This window comes from Micropterus dolomieu, linkage group LG22 (assembly GCF_021292245.1).
Source record: "Micropterus dolomieu isolate WLL.071019.BEF.003 ecotype Adirondacks linkage group LG22, ASM2129224v1, whole genome shotgun sequence".
Taxonomy (NCBI): Eukaryota; Metazoa; Chordata; class Actinopteri; order Centrarchiformes; family Centrarchidae; genus Micropterus; species Micropterus dolomieu.
The window spans coordinates 11,303,892-11,325,876 of NC_060171.1; the positions used below are offsets into that span (position 1 = coordinate 11,303,892).

A 21,985-nucleotide genomic window follows, 5' to 3' on the forward strand; every position below is an offset into this window, starting at 1 on the left:
CCCCCCCTCTTTGGCCCCCTCCCTTCTTTTTTTTCCCCTCCCTTCGCCCCCCCCCCCCCCTTCTCTTCTGGCATGGCTCATTAAGGCTGATCCCAACCTGCCCAATCTGGGAATTCTCTTTACACAGACACACACATACGTACAGAGCCACTCAGCAGTTTTCAGAGCTGCCTGTCGCTTGGATAGCTTGTGTGCTATCTGCTGTAAAACAGCTTTGCTAATACTGTTTGGCCGAGAAATGGAAACAATGGTGCTGTCACATTTGTTTCCCTCCAACTGGTGCAAACTGACAGTTTCTCATCTCTGTTCTGAATGTCAGAGCACCATTTTTCACAAAACCCTGGCCCTTCAACCCCAGCTCCTGCCTTTGTATACACTAGCCTCAGCCACAGCCTCCTAACCACAGGCCTGGTCTTTTCCATTTCCATTCTAGCCCTCCCTCCAGCCAGTCACCCAGCAGCCCTACCATGTCTGTTCCCAGGCTGGGGGGCTTACTTTGAAGGATAATGGATGTGGCCAGTTGCAGCTGCTCGGCAGCAGGGCACTATCATAGGAGTTATCTAAGGGCCTGAGTGGCCTGTGATGAATGGCTGGGAGCTGTATGTCTCCACCGATCAATAAGCCACTAGCACCCAGATGAGCTAGATGCCCCCTCGCTCTCCGCTCCCCCCTATCCACACATAGATCTCCCTCTCATAATCTCCCACTATGTTTGTGAACTTTTCCCTCCAATTCATGGCCTGAATTGGGCCATTGATCTTTTATCCTTGGCTTGTTTTAAATAAATGGCCAGGATCTCCTCTCCACCCAAGCATGTAAGGTTTCTGACAGCAGCTATTGCTACACTGGCGGCAAAGCGCAAAAGCGTTTCTGTAGCCTGATCGAAGGCCTGTAATCGGAGAGGGAGAGCAGAGAAAATGAGGCAGAGTATGAAGCTGCTGCCCCCACCCTGGAGCACCGCTGAGGTTTCCATCACAAGGCTGATGCAAGGAGAGGTCCCATGTGGATATACACACTTGTAATGCAAACAAACACACATGCATGCACCAAACAGTCTTGCTGTCAGGGCTCATTGAGTGCAACCTGTCCCAAAGCACTACAAACAGCCCCACCCAATCTGAATTGAAATAGGATGTTGTCAGTTTACTCTCTTCTTTGTCTCATTGCTGTGCACACATGAATGTGAGGTCTCTCCAGACCACCAAAGTGTGTAAATGTGTATTTCCAATGCAGAACAACAGGTGTGTCATAGCTACTGTATGTGTTGGTTTTTGAACTGTTTTTTTCGCTCTGCTGGCGAGGGATTTACGATGAAAAGAGCATGCAGGAAATCTCTCTCCCTCTCTCTCTTTCTCCCCTCCAGGGACTTTCAGTAGTCTGTATCTTCCTCTTTTCCTCCCCGTCTCTCACCTCTCCTCCCACATCGCTCCTCTTCTCTCCCCCTCTAGCTCTGATCTTTCCTCTGATCTGCTGTTGTCTCTGTCACAAAGAGCAGATTCTCAGCCTGGTAATTGCATGTCTACTGGCCACCACACCTGTTGCTGTCAGTGCAGTGGTGTGGAGACGGGGGGGAGTTGCTCTCTGGCCTCTATGGCTCTAACCCCCTCACCACCACCTTTGCTGCGGGTGTAAACCAAGAGGGAGCTGGGAGTGTGATACGGCAAGTGTGTACATGTGTGGTACAGGGTGCGCTCACAGTTGATTGTGTTTATCTGTAACCTTGAGCTTCATCCCTGTGTTCGTGCAAATGCATGCGGTTGTCTTCTCAAACCTGGCCAGCTGATGGTTTACTCTCTCATTCTGTCTCTCTCTCCCTCCCTAATCCTCTCCTCTGTGCACTCCCTTTCCCCTCTTATCCAGAGCCCAGGCCCTTAATGAAGCTGGGGGTCAGCGGCAGTGTGTGGCTAATTGGCCAAGTTTGCCTGGGGCTCCGGCTGCCTGTGATTGAAGTGTCCAGTGAGGGCCAACTGTGCAGCCGCCGCTGCACCCTGTTCTGTTCCACTCCAGCAGCCAAGACGCTCATTGCACCCCTGTCTGCCTCTCCCTAGTGAGTACCACCTCGAGGTCATTTTATTTTCACTTATACTCCCAATACTTTGTCCAGTTTTCTTTTTTTCTTGTGCTGTTTTCATGGAACAGAGTCCTCAGCCTGTTGACTTTTTTATGCATCACTTGTCCTACATGTCATTCCATGTTTCGTTTTCTAAACATTTATCTTTTGTGCCTCATTTTTCTAAGCTTCTATCTGTCTGCTCTTTCTCTGTATTTTTTTATTGCTCGACTTTTATTACCACACTTGTTCCCAGCATTTTCTCACTTTTCTTGGCTTGTGCCACCCTCACACTCTTTCTCCTCTCTTGCCACAGTGGGATTCAGGCAATTACTACGGTCCCCCATTGGCTAGCAGCCAGGAAAAAAAAACAACTTCCAACCCTATTTGTCTCACGATGGGCCCAACAGTCCCAGCCCTCACCAAGCTGCATCACACTGTTCTGAGTTAACAGGATGGGTTGGAGGCGATGGGGTGGGGGGTGCCTCTAATTAGTCAAGCCTCCACTTTCCACTTGTTAAGACAGTCCTGGCTCCCATTGTTTGCCTGCCAGTACGAGAGTAGAAGTAACATGGCGATAGTGAGCTCTAGGGAAGGGACTGAGCAGATAAGGGTATGGTGCAGAGGGAAGAGAGTGATGCAGTAACTTTGCTACCCAGCAGATAGTTGACCATCTCACTTGGCAGACAGACAGGCTAGGGTCATCACCCAAGTACCACACTACACCAATACATTTTTTTGTTGTGCTCATACAAGGGGAACATTGCTGGCTAGTAAATGATCCATGCTGTGCGTTTGTATGTCAGGAAACAATGGTCCAATTATAAGTCAAGTCTTGGCCTACAAGTTAGGATAAGTTGTGTTCTTTCAAAACTTTATTCGCACAACAGTAGGTTTCTACATGCTAATCAAATGAAGGTCCCCGGCAATTAACTACTGGAATAATAGGTTTATATCGACAGCTGTAAAAGCTTCTTCTGTTCAAATGAATGATAGGGTGAGGAATATTAACATCTAATTGCATGTGATATACTGCAGTTGGGTTTACCCACTGTTCATCACTTCCTCCTAACTGTTTCTGTGGTGTACTTTAAACCCCAAAGCTGCCACAAAGCCTCAGGACTTGCTGGTTTCTTAGTGTGCTACACTCGTCCATCTGTGGAGGGCTTAGCTTGACAGACAACTCCTTTTCTCACTCATCTTCTCCATAATCGACTGTTTGCTGAGGTCATAATTGTTGTAGCTCACATTACCTCCAGTACTGCATGCCTGCCAGCCTACACGCTGGTGTTAAAGATAAACAAAATATGGCACATTTGAAATGTAGGCTATCCCAGGTGGTTATTCTGGCTGTGCTGAATTATTAGAACTTCGGTGGAGAGATGCTTTTCCTCAAAGTACTTAAGCCACACTTGTGACCCAAAACACAGCACAAAAAACTCACACTTCTTATCTTTGGAGTTTTGTTCACTGTTTTATTCCTTTGTTGTTCCCACACTTCATCTCACATCCCAGAAGATGGTGTAAATGTCATGGTAATTACATGCATTTTGGTATCCATGAGCATTAGTAGGTGTCAATCATTTCTCCCATGAGGTTTTGCCTTGGCACAACCCTGGAGCCAAGAGGTACTTTGGGATGAATGAATTAGGATGCACAAGAGCAAACAAATCTCTTGTTTTTTGTGTGCAGTGGTGAGAGTGGGTCCTATAGTTTTCTCTTCTCTTGCGCGACACTGACCTTTTTATCTGCTGTTGCTTGCAGATACTTCAATGCCGTCAACTACACAGCTTCAGACTCTTATTGTGTGAGAAACTCATTTAGTTTACCTTTTTAACTGTGTTTCTTTGAAGGATATAGAAAACTATGTAAACAGGACAATTTAATGGACAGTAATGGCGTCTGACACACAATATTTCAAAGATGAAGCCCATACAAAATATTGTTTTGGAAAAAAGGCTCCTCATTTGTTTAGAATATTGCTGATGGCGATACCCTGTGGCACTTCTGAAGTTTGTTCAGGTTAATCAAGTGAGGAGAATGCTGTCCCACATCAAAAGACTGCTATGATATTGAAAATTAGTCAGATTTTAACTATGCATCCCCAGAGATGAGAGTGAATAATTCATTTGCCACACTAAATCAAACTGATGATCATAACTTTAACTGCTCTGATCTATGGAACCTCTGAAATTGTCACAATGATTTGTCAAATGACAATGTGTCATGTAATCTAAATCATAGTGGAGAGAATGCACATGTTAAAAAAACCTCATGGTCCTTCTATGTTTTTTTTAATGAACCATTGAGTCATTTCTGTTTAGATTTCTCAGTGGTGATAAATGTATAATTGAATTCCAGGCTACATCAAAAAGCAAAGGCATCACCAAGGCAAGGTATTGTAGTGCTGGCATAAACTAACACCTTCAGAATGTGTTAAAGTGGTTAAAATTGCTGCTAGCCCCTCCAGACACACCTGCCAGATGATAGTTAATCACTGCAGGCCAACACAGACATGAGGCCCTCATCACCAGCCTACGTTTGGTTTTGCTCATTGAACATGGCAAATGCCATGTCCTTGTGGTACCACAATAATATAAAACACCTTGTTCCTGACTCATAACACCTTCACTTCCTCCTCCAAGCTCCCCAAACTCCATCATTGTACTGCAACCCTCCAGTTTTCCATTGCCCCCTGTGAATATCCAAGCTGTCGAGGCTGACTGGGCTGAGCGTTTTCTTGCCAGGGCACAGTTGGAACAGATCCGGCCTCCGGGCCACATATACTGCTCCACTCCAACCCCTGCAAACAAGGCCTGCCCTGCACAACTGTCATCTAAATGCTAAGCGCTTTGGATCGTGATGGTAGATTCCTTTTGTACATATTTAATCGTTTTTTTGAGACTGCTTGTCCATTTGGAACATGACAGCTTTACATGCTTTATAGCTTGCTGAGCATGAGCTGCTGTTTGAGCAGGTTTGTGATTCATTGAATCACCAATAGAGAGAGTCTTTTTTAATCAACAAGGTGTACAATTGCAGAAATCTGTATAGATGATGCGGATGCTTTTTGATTGTCTCCCCTATTTGAGGATTATGGGCTTTTCTTTACGCAGGCATGCTTTTTTGAAGCAACAAAGTGTTGTAATGGTTATCTTTCAAATGATGGTATAAGACCTGTCTGCCGAGTTAATCGGCCATCTGCACCCTTGAGGGCTGAGAAATGTGGCCGTCAGGCTTTATGGGAACATAAGCTAAACAGCCAGGCCCACTTTAAGGGGAGGCATGTTGAGAGACAAATTCCAGACGAGCCTCTCAAACAGTTTCATATCAAATCCACAGACATACAAATCTCCACAATGATCTGCCAAGTTTCAGCAGAATTCACTGGAGCAGGAATAGCAGAATTTCACACCCCCGCCCCGAGCCCCCACTCGCCTCCTCTCAGCCATCACTGGACGACGCTTGGCAGCAGAGGGTGATGGGAAACATCTGCGAAAGTCTGTGTGTGTGCGCGGATGGTTGAATACGCTCAACAGATAAAGAATTGTGTTTTTATGTTTTTTAATTATTTTCAGAGGCATCTCTTACATGGCACCAGACAAGTCAATTATTCTAACATAGATCTCACAGTGAAATTAATGAAATATGAATCTAGATACAACATGCAAACTGTTTTAGTAGTTAAAAGCTCCAGGGCTGATGTTTTAGAATTGACTCTGCAGCCCTGTTGGCAGATAAACGAGCAGGAGCAAGTGGGAATAGAAGAGATGATAATGCACTTCCTTTGCAGCTAAATTACTTCCTGTGGCTGGCAAAGCGGAAGTAAAGGCAGCCCCCTATTGGCTTCATTTTGCTATTTTTACTCACTTTTCCTTGCACTAACAATGTTTGCTTGCTGACTAGCATATTGTCAGAAAAAAAACTATGAGACAATGATTCAGCAGGTCTTCTGGATGCTCCTCTGCAGCTGCTAGAGATGTGACTGCTCAGAGTCACTGAAGTCTCTTTCATTTGGGTGTGCTGAGCAATATAAATAATGAAATGGAGCCAGTAATTGGTGGTTCTTGGTAATTAGGACCAAGCTGTCAGCTAGCGAAGTTGCAGTCTGATGGCGCTGCAACAAGGGCAGTAATTACTATTATCTATGGGGGTTGTTGACACAACAATAATCCCATTCTTAACCAGGATAGCAGGGCTTATGTTTACTGTCCCTATTTTTAAGAGGTTCAGCCATAATATTGCCACAGACATCAATCTTTAAGTATTTGTGTTAATATCCGTCAAGTAGCCAACGCCAAGCATTACTGTAAACAGAGAGAGAGACCCATGGCCTTGAATTTCCTGCTTGGTGAAGAGCTTGTCCATATTTTCAGTATTCAAACAGTTTGACTCTTTCCCTACAAGCGGTGTGACGCCCAACCATAAACAGCATTATCAACCATCTCAGCAGGTTTTCTAATATCCCTTTAATCCTGTCATTTCATTCATGGATACCACCGAGGTTATTCTGGGCCTGGAGCCTATCTGCCCGCCTGTCTCTGCTCCTCTGTGTGAGAGATTGGATTTCCCAACCAACTCCCCTTCTGCTCCGTCTTGTCCCCCCCCCACCCCCCCCACCCCCACGTTTTTGCTCATCTCTTGTCAGGTCCTCATAGTGTAAATGGGCTGGTCAGACCTAATGATATATAGGGTAGAGGACAATGCCATATACCCTGTGTTTAGGGGAGGATTCCTAGTTGATTCCTTGCCCTTGCTGAAGGGAAATTCTGCTCATCTGGCTCAAGACTTACAAGCACAGCATTTGCCCTGTGAGATGAAGAAAGTGAGTGGCCTCAATAGCAGAGTACCCAGGTGACATTTCCTCTTCCTCCCATCATGCAAAGTAATGAACCTGCCGGAGACTTGCACGATTTTATGCAAGAAATTGTGGAGTGTGATTATTGGCTGAGTGGAAGGGGGCAGCGTGGGGACGTGAGGGTGAGTAAAGGGTAGACGAGTTGCTGTTTTCACCTATACAGTAGCACACAACACGCAAATTGCATCAGCTCTGAATTAAACATGTGGCACCTCGTTGCTTTGGGCATGATGGACATTTAAACATATTGCGAGGCAGAGAAAATGGCTTTTTTACTAGGTTATTTATGGTGAAGATATTGTATTCATTTGATTATAATAAAACATCCATTACACGCTGAGTGAACGGTATGGGGAGGTGAGGCCGGCAGAGTGCAGCTCAATGTAATAACAACTGTGCGTCTGCTCTAAATGAGCCAAGGAAAATAGCAGGTTCCTGTAGATATTAGTTTCCTTTTGTAGGGGGGCTCAGATCTGGTGATATGCTTCGTGAGGAGTAATAGAAATATATCTGTTTTTATTGTGCCTTGGCGACAGAGTTATGTTTAGAGCTAGTATAAAGAGCTGGAACATGGTGTAAAATGATATTATGGCCCATTAGGTGGGGGCCCAAGCTAAGCGTCGCTAGTGGTAACCGAGGACCAGGGATAATGGGGCCGCGGCATATTGTCTGTGATCTGCTCTTTCACTTCTCACTGATTGAATCGTCTACATCACTCGCACTCCATCTCCTGGGGAACAGGAGTAGACGAGGTGATTTTGGCTGAAGACATCACTCCGTCAAACCTGGGAGATAAGAGAACAGGATGGGGGAATTGGAAAGGGGCGTTCAGAAATGTAAAGGGAAGGGGACGTTTAGGAATTATAGCTATATTGGTATGTAGAATTAACTTATCCCAAGGTGTAAAGATGTTTTCATTTTGGAATTGAAATCATCTTGTTCTTTATAGCTGCACATCAGGTCTCTTGCAACAAAACAACAATAAACATGGTTTGCATCAGTTGGATTTCTGACTCTCCTCTTACATGTTTTAGGCCTGCCTATGCTGCAGTACAGCCTTAAACAATTCTCCCAAGGTTCATTTCCTGACCTTATTATCTCTGTCTTTCTGGTCTGAATCCCTATAGAGCTGACCCTCCACAGCTGGGGCTTTGCCCAGTGGATGTCAATAGGAGGGGTTAGGATCATATCAAGGTGCTGTTGCGTCTGGCAGAACCTTTTACACGCCCTTCCCGTGGGACCCACTCCTGCTCACCATACTGTAAGGAGGGGTCTGCACGGTTTAGAAGCAATAAATTAGCATACCTGGGTAGTCTCCCTCTTGAGACTTGTCTACACCCAGAACCTGCCTATAAACTCCGCTTCACCTCTAGTCCTTGTCAGCCTACACCCTTCCAGTTGCATGTTGAATAGGCGAGACATTGTGTTGAGTGGCATAGTTTATCTGGTCTCCTGCGCAGCCAGCAAGGGGGCTTGGGAAGTAATCTGAACCATGCAGGCAAAGAATTCCAGGCATCCTGAATGGAACCAGATGTGTGTTTTTTGTTCGCTCTGTCTCATGCATGCTCTTGGTGATTTTTGCTTGCACATAAGACACAGACACATACATGAATGTGTTTCTGGGAGCGTACTCACACATACATACAATCACAAAAGACCTGCAGTATGGCTTTCATAACAGAACTAGATGATTTGATAAGCAATGGGAATGAAGGCCTGTTTATGTTAGCCTGCTGGACCTAGCAGCCTTCCGTCCCTCACATAGATCACCAGTCAGATTGTGTTGCTTGTACATGCTTGCACATGTGAGGCTGTAATGACCCAGAGATGAGCAACACACACATCTCCATCCGAATGTTTGCCTATTTTGTGTTAGTGTACAGATAATTATCTTTCGAGTCTAAGTGAAAAATAGTCAACTGAAACCTCAGAGGAGGGATTGTACAAAATGTGTGGAACACAAAGTAATAGCAGTAACTCAGTAATGAGTATAAAACAGTTCTGCTGGAAGAACCCAATAAATCAAAAGCTGCTCAATTACTGTTAACAGGAAACAATGTAAATTATAAAAGACGATACTGGATATGCTGGATACAACTGTTCTGCAATGTATCATGGGAACACTGAAGAGATTATACAGAGAAGGGATGGATGCCTAAATAAAATGTTTTTTTATAGCCACAGGTAAAGTTATAATTAGAAGTTTATGCAAAGTTGAATTAGAACACCTTAATGAAATGTAACCATTATTGATGATATTAATTCTACCTGTGGTTTTCCTGCTATAATATGTGAGTGTGTCTGCCAAGAAAAGGTATGTTGCTTGACACACAGAATCGAGAATGTATTTAAATGACTCATTAGCTTATCTTGTGTTGTGTTTTGGTGACATGTTGCCAGTTTCAAATGTGAAAGCTCCGCAAAAAATGAAAGTGTTAAAAAATGGTTAACATCGTCAACTGGTTTTAGGCATTACACCCACATTGCGTAAGTGTTGACCCTGGGGCCATGGTTAAAGCACTTAGGTGGTTCCGCCAGCAACACACAAAGGCTTTTCAAATCTATTCCACGTCCAAAGACTTGTTTCTCCTTCTCCTTGGCTCTACTATACCATCAAAGGAAGTGTTCATTGGCTGGGGTTTTGCTGGCAGGAATGTGTGACTAAGTGTGTGCGTGCTTGTTGCCTGAACATGTAGGCCTGTATCAGCCATCACCACAGGAAATGACCAGCCGTTTGCTTTGAAGTCCCGGCAGAGTTTTTCATTATTCCTACTATCTCCGGAGACACAGGGCGACAGACCCGCCTCACTTCTTACATTGCTGATGCTCTGTACTCACCCTCCACTGCTCCCCACTCAGAGCCTTGCCACCAAATGCCTGTTAGAATGCAGAACAAGCGTCTATTAACATAGAGTATGGGAGTGCTGGCCGCCACAGGGCACAAACCCCACCACTACCCCCTCACGTCTACACACCACACTTGCCTGAAAAGGCTGAGAGGGCACGTGTAATTGCATTTTCTTCTCCCTGTGCAGAAACTCAAATTTAAGATACAGAAAATTCTGAGATTCCCCAACCTTGGCCCATCCTTCCACTTCCCACTTTCTCAGTTATTCCCACTTGCCTCACCGCTCACCTCCACACCTTTCAAACCTGCACTTCCTCTTCTTATGCTCCTAGCATGTCGAAATGTGTGGCGTGCGGAGATGAAATTAATTGGATCGCAGTGTGGAAGTGTTCAGCCCCCCATGGCGTACTGCTGTGTGAGGTAGGATTGGCCCGCGCTCACCAGAACTTGCTGCAAGAGCAAGTTTGTGCTTCTCTTACATGGAATCCAGTCTTTACACACACACACACACACACACACACACACACACACACACACACACACACACACACACACACACACACACACACACACACACACACACACACATATATACATATATATATATATATAGCAATTGTCTTTTCTCCAGTGGTTCATGCAATATATATGTACAACTTTCAGAGCAGGGAGGCAGATGTGGTGCTTGTCTGCCAGTAGGGCTGCATGCCTGAGTTGGGTGTGGTTGAAATCTAGGTTAGGAAATCCCTTGTCGAGGTTATTACATGCAGTAATACTAATGAAGTGTTTGCTCCAGTAATGGCATTTCCAAATGGAAATGCTAACCCACATGTTCTAATCGAGCACCACAATTTACAGTGACAAAATCCTAATGACTAAATGTCTAGTCTACTAGCAGGATCATGTGTATGTTAATGCAGGCATTTATGAGCTACAGAAGCAGAGACTCTAGGATTCAATCTCTTTTGTGTGAAATAGTTTGTTTTTCTTTGAGACCTGTGCCAATACAATACTTGAGTGTCAGTGCAGATACCATAGCTTTATGAATATAAATAGTTTTTTACAGAACCCCTTTTTTAATTTTATAAAATATGCCAAACTTCTCAATGCATCTGTGTTAGATGTTGTATTAATACACACTTATTGAGATAATCTGATAAAAGAAATAATAAACAAGACTAAAAAATCTGACCAGGCATTCTGTGTTACTTCTAAAAGCATTGAAGTTCAGTACCCAGCCCTGCTAGGTCCAGCTCTTCCATTACATGTGTGGAGCCTGTCTTGTTGTTACAAATGCTTCCTCTGTTCAAAGGTTGCTATTTGCTTCCCCTCTTGCTGTCTGATCAGTACTGTGTGGCTGAGGCTTTTTGACTTCTCTGTTTGGCCTTCTCCCTCTGTCCTGCTGGCTGGCTTAGTCTGATTTATGACAGTCTGGAGCTAATGGTACAGAACCAGGATTTGTGTCTGTGGTGTTGTGACTGGACCCGTGCCGGCTCATTGGCCTCTTCACGTCTCTCTGTCTCCCTCTCTCTCGATCCCTCTGGATGAGGTGAGTGACAGAGTGAGATGGCTGGTGAGCGACTCGGCCGTTGATCAGCATCCCTGTGCTCTGACTCATTCGTCTTCATCCCCCCTTTCTTTCCGTTTGAGGAACCAGGCTGCAGGCTGGCGGGGGAGCCGACTCACCTTCAGACAAGGCCACCAGACCTTGCCTCACCTTTCATCCCTTTTCATCCCTCAAACTCCCCCAGCCCTTCCCCACTTTCTCTCACACACACACACACACACACACACACACACACACACACACACACACACACACACACACACACACACACACACACACACACACACACACACACACACACGCGCTCACTTGCATATACACAATTTCCCCTCACTCTCTGTCCCTCTGTGTACTGCACTGAAGACTGGGGGCAGGCTGCGAGGCAGGCAGGGGTCCTTGTATGTGGAACTGTGTTAATTAGCACGGGAATCTGGAGACGAAAGCCCCGTTATCTACCACCACAACCCCCCTCCTCCATCTCTTTCCTTCCTCTCTCACTCTCTTTATGTCTCTGGAGGTTACTTCCATCATGCCGCTTGCGTCGCCAGGTTTGTGAAGGATGTCGCTGCCAGCTGTCTTTTTCATGGACGGCTGCCAACCTCTCCCCACATCTTCCGTCCGTTGTCATTTGCTCATTTATTCCCATCTTTCTCTCTTTTTTCCCACCTCCCGCCGTTTTTCTGTTAATGAACTTTGTGTCTCGAGCCTGTTTGTGTTTTCCAGCCTTGTCTCAGGGCTTTTTTTTTTTGTTAGGCGAAGACAGGGTGTTATGGAGCCCTCGTTGGCACACTCACGCGGTCATACCAAGGTTGGGCAGGGCGGAGAGTACCCAGGTCGGCACACAGTCTGTGTCCGCCACACCATGCCAGCTCTGCAATCTGTGAGCAGTGTGTTAAGCACAAAACAGACACTCCATTTCCCTCTCGGCCTGGTAGCGTTTGCCTTCTTCAGCGGCCCGATAAAGGTCAGAAGAGCATGGGCAGACAAAGAGAGCTTTATGTCCCATCTCAGCAATGAAAATCCCAATCGATCGGCAGCTTCTGCTCCACCTTCCTCTCTTTCCACCAGACCCAGCAACATATTTCTGTGTGGAAGCAGTCCTGCCATGGTGCCTTCACCCCTGATTCTTTGCACTGTGGGTGAATTCCATTTGTGAGTTTTTGATAGAAAGAGATGATGTAGCCCACACGGGCTGCCTGCCCCATTCAAGCAAAAGGAGAGGATTTTTCCTCGTGTCTAGAGACTTTGAATTTGTCCATCTGTGTGGTTTCTTGTCCATCTCTGTGTGTGTGAAATTGAATCCATTTGTGTGTCTGTCTGTGTTTTTAGTTGCTGAGTAGCCCTGCCTCCCCTTGTGTGCAAGTGTTGTTGAGCTTTCCTGCACTTTATTTGACCCTGGCCTCCTGTGAGGTGTCATAGCAAGCCAAGTGTAAAACAGATATATGCCAAATAAAGACATGAAATCCCTCCTCTTGTGAAAATGAAACAATCCCTCCTACACGCACGCACACATGCACGCATACACGCACACGCAGTGCATGTAGAGTGAGTCAGTCATTTCTTTTTTCACACTTTATAACTTTTCCAGAGAATTCTGACTTCATAATTTGAGCTCACTTGGCCTTTTGATTATATCAATTAATCTACTCCGACAGTGCTTTATGAAGGACACACGCAGCAAGGCTAATTGTGCCTTTAAACCAGTTGCATACAAGAATTTCCCTCTCCGTAGTTACAAATATGAGAAGGGCTTTCCTTGCCTCTCTCTCCAAAACAATTTCTATTAGTCTTTGTTGTTTTGTATTGTTTATCTGTCTGTTTTTCTGTTATGAGCCTTATTTGTCCTTCTACACACCAGGAAATCTCCCAATAGTATTCCACCCATGGATATGTAGGCTTTTGAGTTTTAAATGTCCTCTCATTGATGAACTACTTTGATACCCTTATTAGAGTGAGCTGATTCAACCATCAGGGGAATTAAGGCCGCTTTTGTACACTGAAGCTCCTTGGTGCCATGCAGAGCTGCGATAGTGCCTTTTCTCAGAGAAATAGACGAATGAGGACAGAGAGGGTGGGAGGGAGCTTCTCTCTGATCTTCTGCCTCTCTCAGAACCATCTGTCTGGTGCTGGCCCAACATTCTGTGCCGCTTAGTATTAGCACTTACAAATATATACATTTCTCACATCTAGCATTTGAGAGAAGTTGTACCCCTCGCTGAGTTGTGCTTGCCAGGAGAAGGGAAGCAAAAGTAGATTGGAGCTGAGCAGAGTTGCAGGAGCGATGCCTGCCATTGCTTCATTGACGGGAGGGGGTGGAAAGGGGGAGAGATGCGGTGCACATGATTGGCTGGATAATGGAATGAGTACTATGGATTGGCTGTGGGATCAGGGTTTGTAATATATCCCCGACTGGCTAATAGAATATGTTTGTTTCCAGCAGCTTGATATCACAGCAAGCAACATTAACTCTGAATACTGCATGGTATATGTGCTTATCTATCATTCCTATTCTTATGCTGATAGAATATTCCCCTTTAGCATGTATTAGCAACAGGTTTTACACAGCAACATTGTAAAATCACTAATATATGTGATGAAAACAGAGCTCTATGCCTTTGATACCCACACTGAACATGTAAAAGTATGCATTTTTCTATTTATTATGTATTTGCAAAATCATTTCTGCTGTAAAAGATGTTGTTTCTTTATTAGTCACAGATTTAAGGTTTAAGACATTTGGGGGCATGTGCAAAGTGATATATTCACAGATGCTAATATGCTACATACAGCATAGCACGCTTCCTGTCAGTTGTCAGTGCTAGGTAAGCTTCTGAGTCGTACAGCAGGATGATTTGGTGTTAAGTCTGTCTGCTCCTCTCTTTTTTGGAGATATCTTGGGGTGAGCAGCTTTTATCCAAGGCTTCCATTTCTCTTTAGAAGCTAGTGACTGACTCTCCCGCCCCTCCTCCTCGGTTCCTCGCTGCTGTGAAATGGAATTGCTTTCTCGTTCATTAAAGATTTTCTTGTCGCTGCCTCGTACTACTCCAGGAGTGAGATCACTTGAAATGGCTGAAAGTTCTCAAAAACCACTGGAGAATTATGGTGTGGCAGTAGTGATGTGGGGGTGGATGGGGGAGCCAACATAAATAAAGAAAATTGCTTTTTTTCAATTTTTTGACTTAAATCTGTTTGGGGGACTTTTTTTTTTGACAACACACAAATTAATTCCGGCAAGTTGTCGCTTTACATTAAAGCATGAAGTGGCCTGCTGGTGTAAGGGAAAGCAATCCCTCCTCTGGTTGCCATGGAAGCAGGTGCGTTGTAGTATTGGATACCCGCTGTGATGGTTATGCCAAAACCTATGCCCACCTATATCAGAGACTTTATACTCTATAGACTTTTCTGGGGGTAAGTGGTTTCCCTTTTAAACCCTTCGGTCTTGCCCATTTTGTAAGTGTACTGGTATTTATAAAACACCAGTCCCATGTATGGCTTACTCCAATCCTTTCATGTGATCTCTCCCTCGCACTTAAAGAATCAAACAGCAGAGGATAATCTGCATGTGCTCCGAATAATCCCACTCTTCTTAAATGGTGTTTCTCTAAACAGTTGTTTGCAGTGAATAAGTCTTGTGAACATTTCTCACATAAACCCTCCCCCCCCTCCATCCGTTCCTTTTCTCCTCCACTTGTTCTTTCCTCTTTCAGTCAAACTCTCATCAGTTCCATCTGCCCCAAAACAACACAACTGTTCTAGGCGTCTCACACCCATGCCCCGGCACCCACGGTGTCGGTGTACCAGTGCAGCATTGCTCGGGGGTGTGCAGCGCCAATCTTAATCACATTGGGTGAGCACACCTGTGAAAACAGATGTCCACCGGGGCTGGCATGCTGTTCCTCTTTAGGGTGGAGCGCTTGCGTATGGCTTTCCGCCACTCCTCCTTTTCCCTCTCTCTCCTCTACACAGAGTTTCTCAGATCCCCAGTAGGCAGGCCTGGCCCTGACACCCAGACAGGAAGAATCCACGGCGGCATCAGGCAGGGGGCAGGAAGCACCAGTCCCCAGGCTTTTACCCCCTGCTCCGTTTATTTTAATATTAGTCCTGCTTACAGATGATAATGAAAAAGTGTGATCAAAGACACAGAGCTTCTCTGCCTTCTAAAAAACAACAGACATGATATGAAGTACAAAATAATATCTAAAAGAATTTGAAGCAGTTATGATCCTAAATCAATTTTTTAGCCTTTTTCATGAGAGAATTTGATAAACACCAGGTGTTGACCTTTAAAATGATTACGAATGGATCTCAGTCATAAGAATGGGCTTAAACTGATATTTGCCATATAGAAAGGCATTAGTAGGGGCATATTAATTCCTCTATATGATTAAGTGCTTTATGATGGCATTAGCCAACACAATGTTGTGTTTTGTATAAATATCCTTATCTGAAAGAAGGCATCTTTTAAAAAGCAGTGCCATATAGCTGAGCTTTTGCCTAGAGGCGTTTGGAATAATGTATCATTATGTTCACCAGATAACAACTGATGTTAATGAGTTAACCAGACAGAATGATCTGTATTAGTGAATTTTAAAAAGGCAATAAATGTGATTTCTATGCAGCTGTGCTTCCCTGTTCACTGATCTAGAACTTCATCCATTTCATACCGTCTAATTCCCCTGGCTGCCTGGTTTCATAAAGCTACCCAAGTACCCCACCTACAGAGACACAGAGGTGGCAAAAACCAGACAGTCTCTCGCCCGTTCCTGCCCACCCATGCTCACATGAGCTAATGCTTTAAAGGGCCAGTTCACCCAAATTAAAAAAAAACATGCTTTCTCATTTGCATTTCATGGTTTCTAGCCATGCAGATAGTTTTTTATTTTCCTGTCCGGGTTTTGAGATATCCACCTCTGAGATTTCTGCTGTCACCCAAGCACAGTGAAGGAAATTTTGTTTGTGATGCTCATAGCAGTGAAAATTTACATTTTAAAAAATTCAACAGTGGTGTGTCTTTCCCAAAATTGTGTCTCTGTTACTCTGGATAATCCACAGACCTAAGACATAGTCCCTATAGCCCCATTCGGATAGGGTTTATATCTCTATAGAAGGTGGGGTGATTTCAGTACTACCTGCACTGGTCAGTGATTTTAATTTGGCCAACAGTGCATATGTCTTGATTTTTTTTTTTTTTTTTTAATCACAGCCCCAATTATCTACAGTTTCTTTGGCGTACGCACTGGTCCTCCCATGATTTTAAGTTGTATCTGGAGAAACATTTTGGATTTTAAAAGGATATCTCAGTGTGACAGTTTGACAACAACTAAAGATGTGGAAAAGGATTTTGCTAACCTGACTTGTTAACATCAGTCAACACAGACGGCAAAAACCAAAGATGAACTTAATGAGATATGCTTTGCAAGCTTTATAAATGGGTTGTTGTAATGTCACAGGTGTTTCTGTCTTTGCTGCTCTGTCTTTTTGTATGGCTGAACTAAGTCCTTTTCTTACGGTAAGATGTAACTCACAGTCAGAATGAGACATTTTAGTAGTTTGCAACTGTTTGTGTTAATTGTTAAAGTAGAAGTAAATAATTACTTGTGACAAATTCTGATATTAAAAATAACACTAAGCTTGTCTTTTTCTGAAGGCCACATTATTTTTCCTGTGGTTTATTATTTTCTAGCTCTGTAGTATGATGGTGGCTAAAACACCGTCCGAAATGACTTCTTTTATTACCAGTACCAGGAGTTGTATTTTATTACCCAGCTCCCACAGCACAAATTAAATTCCATTCATAAAACCAAATCTGTCTGCATGGCTTAATACCACTACAGCAAGAAGTGGGAAAATGTTTTTAAATTATGAACCGGGTGAACCGGCCCTTTAACAATTTTGCATTAACATGGCCCACATGACAGACCCCGTCAGCTCACTACCCTGACGGGACACACACCCTCCATCCCTGTTCCAGCCTCCGTCCACCACTCAATCCTCTCGTCCGTCTAGCATTGATCCAGGCTCTTATCTCCACTCTGATCCCTGTGTTATTTCGGGAGCATAGGGATTGCTTAATGATCTATTGACCTGATATACCGATCTGTACAGTCACCCACAATGGACCATCTACTAAAGAGCAGCCTGTAGGGCACGCACTCCTCTCATGCGGACACCCACTCAACTCGTGCCTTCCCACTTCCTCTGCAACCAATCTCCATTCTTTGGCTCCCTGTGTAACCCCGGAGAGATTAGGTCTTAATGTGCTTTAAGCATCTGGCTGTAAAGTGGTCTATGTATTTTTGCTGTTCCTAAGATGACTGCTGATGACTCGCCTCAGCTGAATCCTCTCACTGTGTTTCATTGAACTTAATGTCTGGGCCCATATGAGTTGCTGTCAATTATTTGTTTAGCCACTTGTGTCTGGTTTGTTTGAAGCGAGATTGCCTCAACTGTGACTTTTATGCCCTCTGCAACAGACTTACTCCTTGATTGAATCAAAAACAAGGCACCCGAATTAGCAAGCTTAGTTTCCATATGTTTGACATTAGCTTTTAGTTTTGACGACAATCAACAAAGAGAGCATATAGGTTCCTGAGAAGTTGAGGGAATTCATAGACTGCCTAGTTTGTATACAGGTATACATATAGTCTAACAAATGTGGGGGAAAAAAAAAATAAAAATGAAACACCGACACATCTGATTGGATCTCCCCCTGTGTCTGGTTTGCACTGTGACACGTTCAAGCATGACTTCAGTTGACACGTTGAGCTTGCCATGGGTGAGATCCTCAAGGATTTGCAAGATACCAATAAATGACTGTACTGTGTTTGATGCATTTGGAGGGTTTTGCTGGTGCTTTTGTGATTGTTTTTATCATGCTTGCAGCACACTTAGAGATGGCAAGAGTGGTTAGTTAGTCTGCCTGCCTGTCTGTGAGAGCTTTTGGACCGATTTCCATTAAATTTGTTTTGGATTTTCCCATTCCCATGAGAATGATTAATCATTTTTGCTAACCTTTCATCTTGTGCCACCATCTAGTAAAAAATTCTCCCTTACCAACACTAATGATAGGGTATTTGAAAAGCTGGATAGGCTTTAAAAATGCAGTAGATTCCCTTTTTTTTTAATTTTTTTTTTTAGTATATTGTTAATTTTTAGTTATATTGTTAATGAGTCTACATTTGTGCCCTTCTGGTACATTTAACATTGTTTAATAATTTCTTGTTTACTCTTTGTTGGCCAGCTCTTTGTTGCTAGATGTACACATAACGCAGTGTGATGCGGTGCAAAATAAACAGTGGAAGTTGTCTGGTCAAGGGCAATCAAACTGCTTGGGTTCAACACACTTACTGTTCTGTTATTCTGTATGCATGAATTATTGATGTGCACAATTGATTAATTTGTGAGCTACTTCATGAGCACCAAAAGTCTTACTCCTAAAACATGCCTGTGTTCTGACAAACTCTCAGGATGATCAGCAGAAAAACAGTGCTTCAATGGGAGGTAATTTATACTTTCAGGTAGGAAATATCTATTGAAGTGGACTACAAAATGTGTTAAAGAACAAGGTGCTTATGTATAAGAAATGTAAGTAAAATCATCAGCAGAAATTGTAAAATGGTCAGTATTTTTGTTGTTTGTTCATTTCATTCCTATTTCAATGTGTAATTAACACTGTGGTAGTGGTTGGGCACCAAGGCTTTAGACTCTTTTTATTATTTCATCACAAACATTAGCTCCTCATGTTTATTAATATGTCCTAAACTTGTTCCTCATCATAGCACAGTTAGATTAAGGTATTTACATCGTGGTTAATTGTGGCTGAAATTAAACCAGGTAATTTCAATGTAATATGTGAACAGTATGAATTGGTATAACTGATATTCTAAGATGTTTAAATATTACAATTATGCCAAAATCCAATTATATACCATCAGTTGTGCAGCTCTGGCATTAGAAGTACATGCATCACGTCCACGTGCAGTGCAGCCACACTCAATGCAGATCGCGAGCAGTGGCATCTGTGGGCATGACCGGGCGCACAGATACCATGGTGTGATTGCGAATGGTGACACACTGTATGTGGCGTTATGAAATTAATGTGGCTGCGATCGATATCGGACAACTCTCAAGCAGCTCAATTTTACACTTGCTGCAGGGAACAGATGGTACTTGCTGATAATGTTACTGGAGGTGGATCCATGGCAGAGAAGATACAGAGAGGGGAGACCAGATCCTCTGGAGCACAGGAGAAAGGAGAAAAGAGGTTAAGGTGCTGTGTAATACTTATGCACATAACCTGCATGGATGAACAATTCCCTAATCAGGTTTATGTAATGAATAGTTAATTGCACATCAGCTCTGACTGCCTACATACACAACACATGACCCCCTCCAAGCTCTTGATTCATTTACACACAAACAGCAGCTGTAAAATAATCTCTACTCATGCTGTTACCATTAACATCAATGCTTTATGTAGCTGGAGGGCATAAATTTGTGCTCACACTGTGTTTGAAGGAAAACATTCCAGTGGCACTCAAATATTAAAATACACCCACAGGCACACTGATGCCTCTGCAGCCGAATGTGTTACAGCGTATTTCTACTTTCTAGAGTTGAGAGGATACCTGTTGAAGAACATCCGGGTGTAGATACCTGTCTAGTCTGTAATTGATAGGCCTTGGCATTGCATTGATAGGACTGGGTATCTATGTGAAAATAGGCTTCTATCTACACCCCTTAAATCTCTCAGCCATGTCAGGTTGAATCTCCTCAAACTACATGTCCTGGGGGGGTATGGGTGAATGAAATGAGCTTTTCAGTGTTGAAAAGCATGTTATTGGAGCCCATTCCTGCTCTGGGTTTCCTTTTGGGCCCCTTGGTGATTACAGCGCCTCATCCAGGCCGTGTTTGTGTGCATTCTTGTGACCGTGTGTGTATTTTTGTCTTTGTCAGAATTTGTGTGTGTGTGTGTGTGTGTGTGTGTGTGTGTGTGTAAGACTGAGTGAGGGATCAGAATTCTTAAAACAAGTCTGGGCACATCTGGTTGTGATTGGCAGGAGAAAAAAGGATCTTTGTGTTCTGGGAGCTGACAGAAAAAGCCTGACCCAACCCAGTATAACCCAGCCCAGTACAGTACAGAGCCAGCCAACAAGGGGGGGAAAAAACTGCTCCCCTTCACCCCTCCCTGCTTATACTGACTCTTGGCCAATTCTCATAATCCCACAGCAGAGCCCCTGGCAGCGTTTTTTTAAATATATATATATATATATATATATATATATATATATATATATATATATAAACACTGCTGAGAGCTTACTCATTTCTTCCATTTCAATGTAAGAAAGTAGGGGCTGCAATGGTAGACCCTACTTTGCCCCATGGGAGTCAGGTAGACCCAGAGCTCCATTACTTTTGGCGGCAACTCTTGTGTCTGGGATAATGATGCCCTGGGGGGTGAGTGTGTGCCTGAATGTCTGTCTGCTCATCTTGCCACCTTAGTCGAAGTAGAAGAAGGGAAAATTGCTATGGGCAGGCGGTATATTGAAAGGCATTTCATGGCGGGTGCTAAAATGGGTTATTCTTCCATCTGTTTGATTTTCAAGTTAAAGGTAGGGAGGGCTTGGCATAGTTTGTGCGTAAAGGATGGCACACCGCAGATTGAGTATGACAGAGAAGACTACTCCTCCTCTTTCAACCAAGCGTAACTGAGAACAGTGGCAATTAAAAAGTGATGCCAGCATTTACAGCAGGTGCCTCAAGCCATTGTTTGCCCTGCCTACTCTCATTGCGCTCATTATTTGGACTGGCGTTTTACCTGTGGCACGTCAGTGTGGTGCTGGTTTAGGAGATAGCCTGGCTGGCTTCTCCCTAAAGGCTGCAGCTGAAAACGAGCCCTGTCACCTCAGTGAATCCAGCTCTAATTCAAATGGAGCGTGTGCGTTTAGCCCTCTGAACCTCCAGCCCTCTGCTTGGACATAGAGACGGTTTAACTCCAGCTACAGAGAGAATATCATGGCTTCTGTTATTGTGCCTTTAGTGCTGCAGGGACTATTTGCCGTCCTTATTAAGCAGGCTGACTGGTGACTGGGCAGCAAGCCTGGGTGTGTGGGTATTCTCTATATACGTACTCAGTTTGTGATGTGCATGTGTGTTTGTGTGTGGAGGCAGGCAGGACGCCTGAGGCGGCACACTGAAGCCAGAGCACTACTGGTGTTTCCACACATGCCACAGATCCAGTGACCCTCACCAGCATAATGACTGCAGGGTTAATTCCCTGGGAGTGGCCCGATGCTCAGAGGGAAGAGATGAGAAGAAGTGAGGCAAGGAGGACAACACAGCAGGCTATGGCTATACAATGTGCTGCAGCTCTTATTCTTCCATGTAACACTGAGTGATCTGTTTCTATCCCATCCTTTTTGATGGGATTTTGCAAGCTGCCAATAATCCACTGGCATTGTGAGGAGCATCTCTCTCCCTCCCTTTTGCTGTCTCTTTCTTTCTCATTCTCATGTATTTCTAAAGCTAAAAATAATTTCACCACAAATGGGCAAAAAGCTTAGAGGGAGGGGGGATTGTTTTTCTTTTATTTATATTTATATATATATATATATATATATATATATATATATATATATATATATAGAAAGATACGTCACA

At 43.9% G+C, this 21,985-nt stretch overlaps 1 protein-coding gene across 2 annotated transcripts in view; it reads left to right on the forward strand.

The window, feature by feature from the left end:
• plxnb2b (plexin b2b) overlaps positions 1-21,985 on the forward strand; it is a 123,260-nt gene that overhangs the window by 22,100 nt on the left and 79,175 nt on the right. Inside the window, exon 2 of one of the 2 annotated variants that reach the window (XM_046037141.1) lies at positions 1,861-2,047. The exons of the other annotated variant lie outside the window; for it this stretch is intronic. The gene's annotated coding sequence lies outside the window, so the exon portion shown is untranslated. The remainder of the gene's footprint in view (positions 1-1,860; positions 2,048-21,985) is intronic. 2 annotated transcript variants of the gene reach the window in all.